The sequence below is a fragment of the Schistocerca gregaria genome, chromosome 1 (genome assembly GCF_023897955.1).
Source record: "Schistocerca gregaria isolate iqSchGreg1 chromosome 1, iqSchGreg1.2, whole genome shotgun sequence".
Taxonomy (NCBI): Eukaryota; Metazoa; Arthropoda; class Insecta; order Orthoptera; family Acrididae; genus Schistocerca; species Schistocerca gregaria.
Window position 1 is genome coordinate 470,096,303 of NC_064920.1, and position 12,150 is coordinate 470,108,452.

At 40.5% G+C, this 12,150-nt stretch overlaps 1 protein-coding gene across 1 annotated transcript in view; it reads left to right on the forward strand.

The window, feature by feature from the left end:
* Nucleotides 1-4,982: 4,982 nt before the first annotated feature.
* The window catches only part of LOC126353098 (uncharacterized), a 287,154-nt gene continuing 279,986 nt past the window's right edge, over nucleotides 4,983-12,150 (forward strand). Inside the window, exon 1 of the mRNA XM_050002737.1 lies at nucleotides 4,983-5,023. The gene's annotated coding sequence lies outside the window, so the exon portion shown is untranslated. The remainder of the gene's footprint in view (nucleotides 5,024-12,150) is intronic.

Genomic DNA, 12,150 nt, shown 5'->3' on the forward strand with positions numbered 1-12,150 from the left:
ATTACCTCTAATACCCAGTAGCGCGTCCTCTTGCATTAATTCTTTCCTGTATTCGTCGTGGCATACTATCAATAAGTTCATCAAGGCACTGTTAGTCCAGATTGTCCCACTCCTCAACGGCGATTCGGCGGAGATCCCTCCCGAGTGGTTGGTGGGTCACGTCGTCCATAAACAGCTCTTTTCAATCTATCTCAGGAATGTTCGATAGGGTTCATGTCTGAAAAACGTGCTGGCCACCCTAGTCGAGCGACGTCGTTATCCTGAAGGAAGTCATTCGCAAGATGTGCACAATGCAAGTGCTAATTGTCGTCAATGAAGACGAATGCTTCGCCAATATGCTGTCGATATGGATGCACTATCGGTCATAAGATGACATTCACGTACCGTACAGCTGTTACGGCGCTTCCATGACCATCAGTGGTGTACTTGAGCCCCACATAATGCCACCCCAAAACAGTTGGGAACCTCCACCTGGCTGCACTCGCTGGACACTGTGTCAGGCAAGTTCAGCCTGACCGGGTTGTCTCCAAACACGTATCCGACGATTGTCTGGTTGAAAGCATATGCAACACATATCAGTGAAGAAAACGTGATGCCAATCCTGAGCGGTCCATTGGGCATGTTGTTGGGCCCATCTGTACCACGCTGCATAATGTCGTGGTTGCAAAGATGGACCTCGCCATGGGCGTAGGAAGTGAAGTTGTGCGTCATGCAGTCTATTGCGCACAGTTTGAGTCGTAACAAGACGTCCTGTAGTTGCACGAAAAGCGTTATTCAACATGACGTCCTTGCTGTCAGGGTTCCTCTGAGCCATAATCCGTAGGTAGCGGCCATCCACTGCAGTAGTAGCCCTTGGGCGGCATCGGAGAGGCACGTCATCGACAGTTCCTGTTTTCTCTCTGTATCTCCTCCATGTCCAAACAACATCGCTTTGGTTCACTCCGAGATGCCTGGACACTTCCCTTGTTGAGAGCCCTTCCTGGGACAAAGCAACAATGCGGACGCGATCGAACCCCAGTACTGACTATCTAGGCATGGTTGGACTACTGACAACATGAGCCGTGTGTCTCCTCCTGATGGAATTACTGGCACCGATGGGCTGTCGGACCCCTTCTGTCTGATAGGCTCTGTTCAGGCATCGTTGTTTACATCTTTGGGTGGGTTTAGTAACATCTCTGGACGGCCAAAGGGGCTGTGTCTGTGATACAATATCCACAGTCAACGTCTGTCTTCAGGAGTTCTGGGAACCGAGGTGATGCAAAACTTTTTTTGATTTGTGTAAATTCGTACAGAACACTCAGAGCGCTAGTCCTACTCGCGCCTGGCCAACTTTTCTTCCTTTGTTTGTTTTAATGTTTAGTCATTTCTTTGCATGCCCGGGGTGTTAACTTTTAAATAAAACAGTATTCAAAGGAGACTGATCTGTGGCGTCAAATAATGCATCTGGTTGTGTGAATCAGTCCTTGTATCAATTGTTGCAGCACATGTTTTATTAAAGCTTCCTAATAACAGAAGGCATTATGCTGTTCCATGTTGTTAATTACGAAACCATTTTGAAAGCTAAATCTATGAAAATTTAAATCTGGCTTCTTAGTTAGGAATACAAAATACTTGCTTTACTGATTTTGGAAATTCGATCCCCAATGGGGTAAAATAGGGTCAGGATGATTCACTGATTCATCATCACCCAGCCCAAACCACTATGGATAGAAAATTGAAATTTAGAGAGGGTATGGATCTTATACTCTAAGCATTGCGTAAGAAGGGACTCTCCGAAACTCCACTTCTAAAGTAGCGAAATAGGGGATCAAAGGCTTTTTGAAAGTATGTCCCCATTAAGCGAATTTTGAAGTTAGAACTGCGAAAACTGGTATTTGGTTTCTCAGTCAGAAAAAAAAGTATTTCAGCAATTTTCGAGCGGCAACCGCTAAGGGGGTAAAATAGTAAGCGAAAGATTTTTTGAAAATAAATAGTTGCTAAAGAACTCCTAAAGGATTTTAATGCTATATTGAAAGTATCATGTCCAAAATTATCTTTAAAAGTGAAAGTATCTAACCCAAAACTGTTTCCCTTTTAATTAGTGAAAGTATCGAATATAAAATTGTTCCAAAATAATTATTCAACAAATCCACATTTGATTGCATATGTGAACTTGTTTCGCACACTCCTCCATTTTGCCAGTAATGAAACGTGTATTTGACTCAACAATCAAGTTTAAGAGAATAATGCCGTTTGTGCAATGGCATTTAGTTGGTACTGAAAAATTAACTTTTGGCCCTGATTTTTACTTAACCCTTTGTTACCTGACGATACTTAAAAGTACCAGTAAGTTTTGACTCTCATTACTTTCTTGTGGTGCAGTTTCGTGATCTGAGAGCCTGTCGGTATGTAACAGTAACTCTGCTCTACTGTTTCATAGATATTATTGTGCAATACATAGACCTCTCTGGTGGTCGGAGGTAGAAATTGTTTTTCGCGCGCTGCTGTGAAAACAGAAGATTGTATGGGCTTGTGTATATGGTGTTGCCTGAATTTGTGCGCAATGTATTGAAACTTCCGTTGAGTTTTCCATTGTACGTACTTTCCTTCTTTGTTTTTTTATAATAGTTTGAAGCATTACGTCACACGTGAATTGAGATAAAGTGGAAAATATAAAGCGGACTTATTAGTACCGTTAGGTTCTGCGAACACTTTATTGTAGCAACAATGCGTTACCTCTCACTAGTTGTTCTGTCCACTTTTTCTCACACAGAAATCCGTAAATACATTTGCCTGTGGAACAATTAGAACAAACAGGAAAGGTTTGCCAGGGAATTTACCTAAAGAAAAATGTCTAAAGCGTGGGGAATCACACCACAGAAAGTCATCTTTAGACCTAACAGTATTTCAATGGAGGGACAATAAAGTAGTGTATTTTGCGTCAAACTTCCATGGCACTGAACAGAGCGTAGTGACAAGAAAACAGAAAGATGAAACTAGTATGACTATACCATGTCCAGTTACTGTATGTGATTACAATAAAAATATGGGTGGTGTGGATCATGCAGACAGATTACGTTCAACTTATGGTCTTGAAAAGCGATCAAAGAAGTGGTGGCACCGTCTCTTCTGGGGAGCAATAGAAATTGCTTTTGTCAATGCTTACGTCATTTTCAGTTATCTACATGGGGCACTGCCCCTGCTGGAATTCAGGCGTCCTGTGGCACTAGGGCTAATGAATGAACAACAAGTGCCCAAGAGAAACACTGGTAAAAATGAAATAACTCTCCCAGAGAGAAGGAAGGATAACTTTTCTGTTCCGAAGGATGTACGTCTTGGCAACCGAGGAAACCATTTTGTAGTGTTCAGTTGTAAAACAGTAGGATGCGAAATGTGTGCGAAAAATAAAATTCAATCGAGACCACATTCACAATGTAGTACATGTAAAGTGTATTTGTGCTGCAATGAGAAAAAGAACTGTTTCCTTCAATTTCATGAGGTATCACTAAATATGTGATATGTATATACTGTCAAAAATGTATAGGTAAGTTACTATGTATTGTGAAGTTGCTCTAGAAGGTAAATTTATGCGAAATTTGAAAAAAAATCAGAAATATCATATTTCTGTTAATTAATTTTCTAATGTAAAAATATTTAATATTCATGAGGAATAAAGTACAAGTTATAAAAATTGGAGCATTTTTCTACACATGTTGTGATTCTGTCCATGGAGTCTGACGGTACTTCTGAGTACCAGAAGTGAAGAAAGTTGTAAAAAATAAAATTTTACAAAAAGTCCTACCGTCATTTGAGGCCACAATAGCATAAATTCTGCAAAGAAATTGTTAAAAAGTAAATTTTTCCTTGTGTCAGGAAACAAAGGGTTAATGAAATTTTATCTTGACTTGAATAATACCAGTCTGGCGACGTCATAAAATTATTTATTTGAAATAACTTTGCTCTGATAACTGTAGCTATACCAAATTCGATTACACCATGAAATGCACATATATATTGCATAGAGGCCTCATTTACTTTATGTTCTTTCATTTGGTGGGTAACTTTACTTTGGTACTCATTTTCATATTCAATACAAGCAAAGGATGTTTGTGGATCATGATTCACGCTGTTAGATCACACACACACACACACACACACATATATATATATATATATATATATATATATATATATATATATATATATATATATATATAATTAAAATTTTAAGTTATATATAAAAACTACCATTTCCAACATTTTTGCAGCACGAATCACTCTTACAAAAACTTTACAAAATGCTTACTGCGTCAAACCTTGGACATACAAATCCTAACTCTGAACATTGTCTAACAAAAACCATTTTGAAATCGTTTTAAAGCTTCTCCCATGAACGTGCTAAAGTTTGTTCAGTGTACAACTTGAAAAATGCGTAGCACTAATCCTACCTTAAAGCTGTCACCACACGTCTGCTTCCTCCGGGCACCTAGCTGCGACGACCGAGTTTTTTACTGTGCACGCCCGGCTCTCTTAACCATCAAAGATCCTCCTGCTCAAAGATATTATACTCATTACACCTTGCAGTTGGTAACTATCGACTTTATATTCTGGATCTTTAGCGCCTAGAACCGCTCGGCCAGACCGGCCGGCTCCATTTGAAGTTTTTAAATGACCACCCAGGAGCGGTACTGAGAAATAGGTTTACGAAATCTGCTTTTGGAAGTCCCATGTAGGAGGGGTGACTCGAGGAGGAAAGTGATGGCAGAGTTAGTGTAGGGTCTTGGGTAGCCCTGTAAACCTTCGACATGACATTACAGTCTAACAGTATTGCTCAATATCGTTTTATTAAAAAAACAATCGGTATGAGAAAGAGCCAAATGTTAGGGGTATTGTTAACACGGTCGAGGCAGGCGACGCCAGCGCCCCTCTGGCACCAGGGAGAACTACGGCCGAGCGCCGGCAGGTGGGCGAGGAGGCGGCCGCGCGCGCCGGAAGGCAGTGCGACGGCGGGCTGCGCTGCGCTTGCACCGGCCCAGCTGCTCAGGTGAGGCGCGCCGCACACGGCTAGCAGGTGTGGAGGGCGTACGTGGGACCCGAGTCACGGGCAGGGGCGGCAGAACCGAGCACATACACGAAGTAGAAACGCTGAACTACTGAAAAACTGTATGTGTTCATCATAATAATGCTCCCACTTTATTGTAGAGACCTACCACGATAACGTATTTAACCGCCGTTATAGCTGGCATGAGATCTGAACATATCATTTTACTATCACCCCGCTGACGTTCGTAAATTTCTGCATCACAGTTCTGTAGCTTTTTTACATTGGCTGGTAACGTGATGAAACACCGTTGTAGATTGATACAACACTACTGAAAGCTTTTAGAACTGACTGCCATTTGGAATTTTCTGCTGCAAGGAGAGCAGCGACCTTCAGCGAAACAGTTACAAGAATACTCGACAAATGGCTCGGGGTACACTTGACTGTTACTCAAGTCCGTTACATGCTTAGGCTATCTTCAGACTGATACTAAATTGATACATCTGCCGGTGGTGCAAGCAGGGATGAGAGTTCCGTTTGCACAGATATTTTTTTTTGTGTGTGTTTGAGGGAGACAGGCGGTTGTCCTCCAGTGCCCCTCTCTGAGTACGCCCTTGACATAAATACTCAATTGCTTCCTTTGCGTAATGCCTTCAAAGAGTCTTCCAACCTCTGTAACTGTAACATGTCTTTAGGTATCATCTGCTTGCTTGATTAACCTTACCCAGCGCATTGCAAAAAGGTAGTAAATTTGATTGCTCAAGCTAAGTTATTGCATGCAATCTGACTACCTATAACATTCATCTCGTACGTAAATCTAGGGTGCAAGACTTTAATACATTATGCTATCACTTCCTCAGTAGCTAAAAAACCGACTATTCGTTTTTGTGTTGACACATCGCGTGTTGCTAACATCAGTTTCAGAATGGCAGATAACTCTTTCCTGCATTCCATTACAATCTGCAGTAGGCTACATTCTGATGATGATGTGGGTTTCCTCCTCTGCAGTTTCCTTGTTCGATATCAGCTGTTCTTGAATCAACTTCCGTGATGTTAATCTTGCACTCGAATGTGATTAACTAGTATCTGAGAAGACATTCCCGAAATGATGTAATTGGTCAGAAATTTTGTTTTCTTTTCTTTTGCTTCAGTTGTTAGTTCCAGAACGCATCTCATTGTTACTTCTCATTTCAGAAATTGTTCTAATAAAGTAAACATAGTTGTCATTGTCAAGTCCTTGGGGAAGTATGAGAAACTTATATAGTACACTGAGACGATGAAAGTTATAGGATAGCAATGCACATATACAGATGGCGCTAGTATCGCGTACACAAAGTAAAGAAAGGTAGAGCAGTATGGGAATCGGAAAAACCGACCGGTTAAAACCGATACCGGTATTTTAGTTCTCAGTAACCGGTATATTTGGGTATTTGTTTGGTCTCGTTTATAACAGGTCTTTTTCATTTTTTATCAACAACCGAGTAAAAAACCGAAATGTGAATTAGCCATAGAAGCAGTAGAAAAAGTTTTAGTTTTTAAACAAACCTTTTTTAAAACAAGAAGTATTTTTTATCTGTAAAATTTGCATTGGTTTGCAATATTACGTTATTATAGAAAGTGGGAAAAGCATCACTGTTATTTTTATAACAATGCCAACAGGAATGAGTAATAAACACATGGCATAAGGGTTGGTACGCCATTGTCGAGACAATAATGTTTCTGTTGCCGTGTGTTGTGGTTTGGGTACGTGTGTACGTACAGTGTGCAATACTGCCCCAATCTGGTCTGTCAAACGTCCGTTGTCTGCAGGGTGGTACCAACCCTAGTCTGGAAATACTTTTACAAAGTGAAGCAGAAATTAAATGCAGTGCTTCATTTGCTTTAAAACGTTAAGGACGTGTCTGCCATTACCATGGTATAAGAAAACAAGAAAGGAAAATCGGGTAACAGTAATAAATTAAAAACTTAACAACAATTCATTCACAGCATACAACAAAAATAGAAAGCAGCTGATATACTGCCTATATCTACATAAAATGCCACTATATGCTCGTAGCTCTTGACAACAGACTAATTAACACGAAAAACATAGTTCTTCAGTCTCAGTTTCTACCCTTTAGCCTAGCGGTTCTAGGCGCTACAGTCTGGAACTGCGCGACCGCTACGGTCGCAGGTTAGAATCCTGCCTCGGGCATGGATGTGTGTGATGTCCTTAGGATAGTTAGGTTTAATTAGTTCTAAGTTCTACGGGACTGATGACCTCAGAAGTTAAGTCCCATAATGCTCAGAGCCACCCGTTAGCACTGACTATTCGTATAGCCCAAATAGTAGTATGATCCCCGACTGTAACATGATTTTTGAGCAGAGTTTCAAACAATTAGAATCAATAGGAGAATATTTGCGATTTTTTGTAGTATTGAACTACTTATCACTTTTCGAGGAAAGCAGCGATCTGTGGACAGACTCTTTTTTCACTCATTTGCATATTTAACATTTTGGCTCTATGTATCTTGAAACTGAGAGACTCAAACTTTTTTAAACTTTGTTCGATTTATACAGTTATTCCAGAAAATAAGACAAATAAAAACCAAAAATTGGTTATTTTAGAAACCGGTTATTGTGAGCGGTTTCAACAGTCAGTTTAAACTGGAGTGAAAAAAAACCTATGTAACCAAAAACTGGTTGTTTCAGTGATAATCGCCATCCCCAGTGCATTGGAGGAGCTGTCAGCTGTTGTATAGCGATTCACGTGAAAAGGTATCCAACGTGATTTTGGTCGCAGGACGGAATCGTAGTCGGAGCTAGACACATGGGAAATTCCATTTCGGAAAATGTTAGGGAATTCCACTTTCCGAGATCCACAGAGTCAGAAGTATGCTGAAAATACCACATTTCAGGCATTACCTCTCACCACGGACAACACAGTGGCCGACGGCCTTCACTTAACATCCGAGAGCAGCGGCGTTTGCGCAAGGTTGTCAGTGCTAACAGACAAGCAACAGTGCGTGACATAACCGCAGAAATGAATGTGGGACGTACAATAAAAGAATACGTTAGAACAGTGCGGCGAAATTTGGTGTTAATGTGCTACAGCAGCAGATTATGCCTTTGCTAACAGCACGTCGTCGCCTGCAGCGCCTCTTCGGGGCTCGTGACGATATCGGTTGGACCATAGATGACTGGAAAGTCGTGGCCAGGTCAGATGAGATCAAAGTTGTCAACAAGCCACTGTGCAAATTGGTGGAGGCTCCATAACGGTGTGGGCTCTGTTTGCATGAAATGGACTGGGTCCTGCAGTCCAACTGGATCGATCATTGACTGGAAATTGTTATATTTGTCTACGTGGAGACCATTTGCAGCCATACATGGATTTCATGTTCCCAAACAATTGTTCGTGCGTGGTTTTAAGAAAATACTGGAGAATTCAAGCGAATGATCTGGCCACCCAGATGGCCCGACATATGACATAATCGAGAGGTCAATTCGTTCACAAAATCTTGCACCAGTAATACTTTCGCAATTGTGGACGGCTGTAGAGGCAGCATTGCTCAGTATTTCTGCACGGGACTTCCAGCGGTTTGTCGAGTCCAAACTACGTCGAGATGCTGTAATACGCCGGGCAAAAGGAGGTCCGACACGATAGTAGGCGGTATCTCGTGACCTCTGTCACCTCAGTGTGTCATTCTGTTGATTGCACTGATGCATAACATTTACCTACTACGAAAGGTGGCTGAACAGTCGCCAGTTAGAACACCCTTGATTTATATTAGGAAGAAGTTGTTTTCAAGTATCGTATTGCAGTGCCTGTGTTATCTAGAATTACGATGCAATTCCTTCGGACATGCAGTGCAGTATCGTATTTATTCTCCGACATCGGGCAAGTGACTTTGAATAAAAATTTCTCCCTGCACAGGAATATACATAACGAATGTACGATGCAGGTTGTAGATACATGGTTGTAGACATAGGAAGTATGGGTCTGCGCCTGGAGCCTGCTCAGGTAGCCTAATGGTATGACGGCACGGTATATCAGCGTGTTCGGTCAGAGGGCTGCTCGCTCTGTGAGGTAAAAAAAAAAAAAAAAAAAAAAAAAAAAAAAAAAACTGAGTAAAGGTATCAACGATCAACTTGAACGGATGCCTCGTGACATCCGCCCAGACCAAAAACAAGGGACAGTACCGAATAAAATGAAGAAAAAGAATGGCAACATCACCGCTCGCGATTAGCAGAAAGTCCGGGTTCGAGTCCCGATCCGGAAGAAATTTTCATTGTTGTGATTCCATTGTACAGCTGATAGTTGCCCATATTCGCAAGTGCGAATACGATGGCTCATTACGGGGTGATTGTATTTCATTTGATTTCTTACCCCTAATTATTTTTGCACCTGTATTCCACTAAAAATATCTACGCAACAGTGCAAATATCGACGATACGTGCAGTGTGTTTTCTTCGGAAACAAAATTGTTTCATTCACTATTCATGTTTATTGTTGACAACAGTAATGTCCAACTTACTTTTCGTTCCCAGCCGTACTGTATTCAGTACTGCTCCAGTCTGTCTCAGGTATTTTTCGTCTGAAGTCTGTGGAATTACGTTGTCTTTTGTGTTGCATGTTTCACTGAGTCCATATTATGGTTTTTTTTTTCACTGATGAAAAGAATTTTCACAGAAAGAAATGGAAGTAGGATAATAAACGAAATATATTGTAATTAAATTAGTACTCTGTAACGACCCACAGACGACGACGACGACCCTCTTACAACGAAGTACTCAGAAAATATCACTAATCAGTTTCCCAAATTTTGCCGGCAGGTTTCGTGTTCGCCGTCTGTATAAATGATCTGGTGCATAACGTCGGAACGACTACATACAATCAGTTGTAGGATCAGGAGATGCCACACCTAGAGTAATCGGGATCGCTTCATGACTATGGCTCCTTTTTCTGCGACACTTACAAGGTGTAATTAATAGAGGAAATAGAGAAGACCTTAATTTGGGTCGTGGTGTGCATCTACTAGGATATTTTATAACATCAATGTTTATACTTACCTTATAGCCGTTATTGGTCAAAAATATACACGTCGTGTTGTATTCACCTGTCCAATGAATGAAAATTGTGTTAGCTCTTGGTTGGTTGATTTTGGAATGACCGTGCTTGGAGGCACCCCAACACCTAACACAAAGTGTATGAATCGGCATGAAATTTACGTAAGAAGAGATAATAACACTTGCAGTACTGGAATTAAAGCATGAATTCTTTTTGAAACTAAATTTGGTGCTATGAGCTGTCTTCCTAGCAATGTAAGAAAAAATTACAATGATATGCACCAAACTCGCACAAACTGTATTTTGCAGCAACTTGGTGCTTAACAAAATTCAAATATTCTGGTTATTACAAATATAGATGTTTAATAGAAGTCACTACTAAGTTACACTGATGATACGTCTAATATTCTGTGGTTGCCGACCACTCAGCCCATCCCTTAAAACTTGATGATTAACAGACGTTTTGCCAGATGGGAGAAATTACTGCCTCTTCTTACAATTTCAAGTTAAAGCCGTACGTAGAAATAAAAAAAACTCTTACGTATTTCATAACCCTTAATATATATTTTTACTTTTGCATTTTTATCACACATAGCATTCACAACACTCATTGTCGGCACAGGAGTGAAAATTACACGTCCTTCTTGAATGAGATCTAAAACATAAGTACTCTCAATCGAGATTTGAAACAAAAGTTGTTAAAAAATTGAATATTCTCCTCGCATTTCTCGTTTGTTATAAAGATTATTTTAAAATCCTATCTTTGACGTCTTCTGCGGTGATGTACCAATTTCTCATTACTGATGATGAAAATAAAACGTTCATATAAATAAAAAGGTATTACACAAAATACAGCAAATGTTTCACATTCTATCCAGGAATTGGCGTATATACACGGTAGCTTTTTACTCCTCAACATCTCAAGGAAGATGTCATTATCTGATACCAAGTTGCAGCGCTACGTTAGGCTAGCATCATTTATAAGAAATGCAGCGTTTTCTTTCTTCCTATGAGTCATTACCAAAGTTTTGTCGTAGAATTTGGAGAAAGTGGAAAGCTGTCAATAGAAATGTTAGATTATGCTGTAGTAATTGTGAGAACCATTCACAGTAGTGTTTACTATGGACAACACCCACTTGCTTAAAAACGCGATATCCTCTAAAGGTAACTCGTTAGGGTAATAGGTTCTCCAGCTCTGCGTGGTGTCAGTCACTAATGCGTCATTAACAGAAAACAGTAAGTACAAAACGGCTTCACTTGAAATTACTATGGCCTGAGAGACGAGCTACAATTTCATTAGGCGCTCGTCCAACGAGCTGACAGAATGCAAACACGAACTGAATTCTCCACTCGGCTGAAGATGAAGGCTTCAGTGATCACCAGACTAACAGTAATTTTTGAAAGGACAAAATATGACCATCTTTACGAAAATTTAACAGAAATATCGCCTTTGCAACTTCACAATTTCACTTCTATCTCAGGTTTCGAAGTGAAAGTACAAATATACGTTTTATTTAAATATAGTACGACAGAATCATTTAACACTACTAATAATAGCAATTGCGTTAGCTTAAGAATCACTGTGAACATGTTATTCAACGAAATAGAAAGAATATGCCGAATATATTTTTTGCTCATTCTTAACATCTCTGGATTATTCACAAGTATTTTAATACGCTATGTTAATGATCGTTAACCTTTGTAACAAAATGGTGAACGGTACTGCCTTCGTTGCCAAGGGACCCAGACTTGTTTCTCGGTACCTCCTCAGAGTTTTTTCTGATATAAAATGGTATGGAACGGCTTCCACTCAGCCTCGTGAGACCATATTAGGAACTTTTTGAAGAATACAGCGGCGTCATCAGGATTCACCTACTGACAACAACGGCCCCAGGAACTGGCGAAATGATGACCACTGGTCCCACGATGACAGATGTCCCCTCATTCCATTATAGGCAACGGTCATCCAGACCGAGTAGACATCTACATCTACATCTACATCCATACTCCGCAAGCCACCTGACGGTGTGTGGCGGAGGGTACCCTGAGTACCTCCACCGGTTCTCCCTTCTATTCCAGTCTCG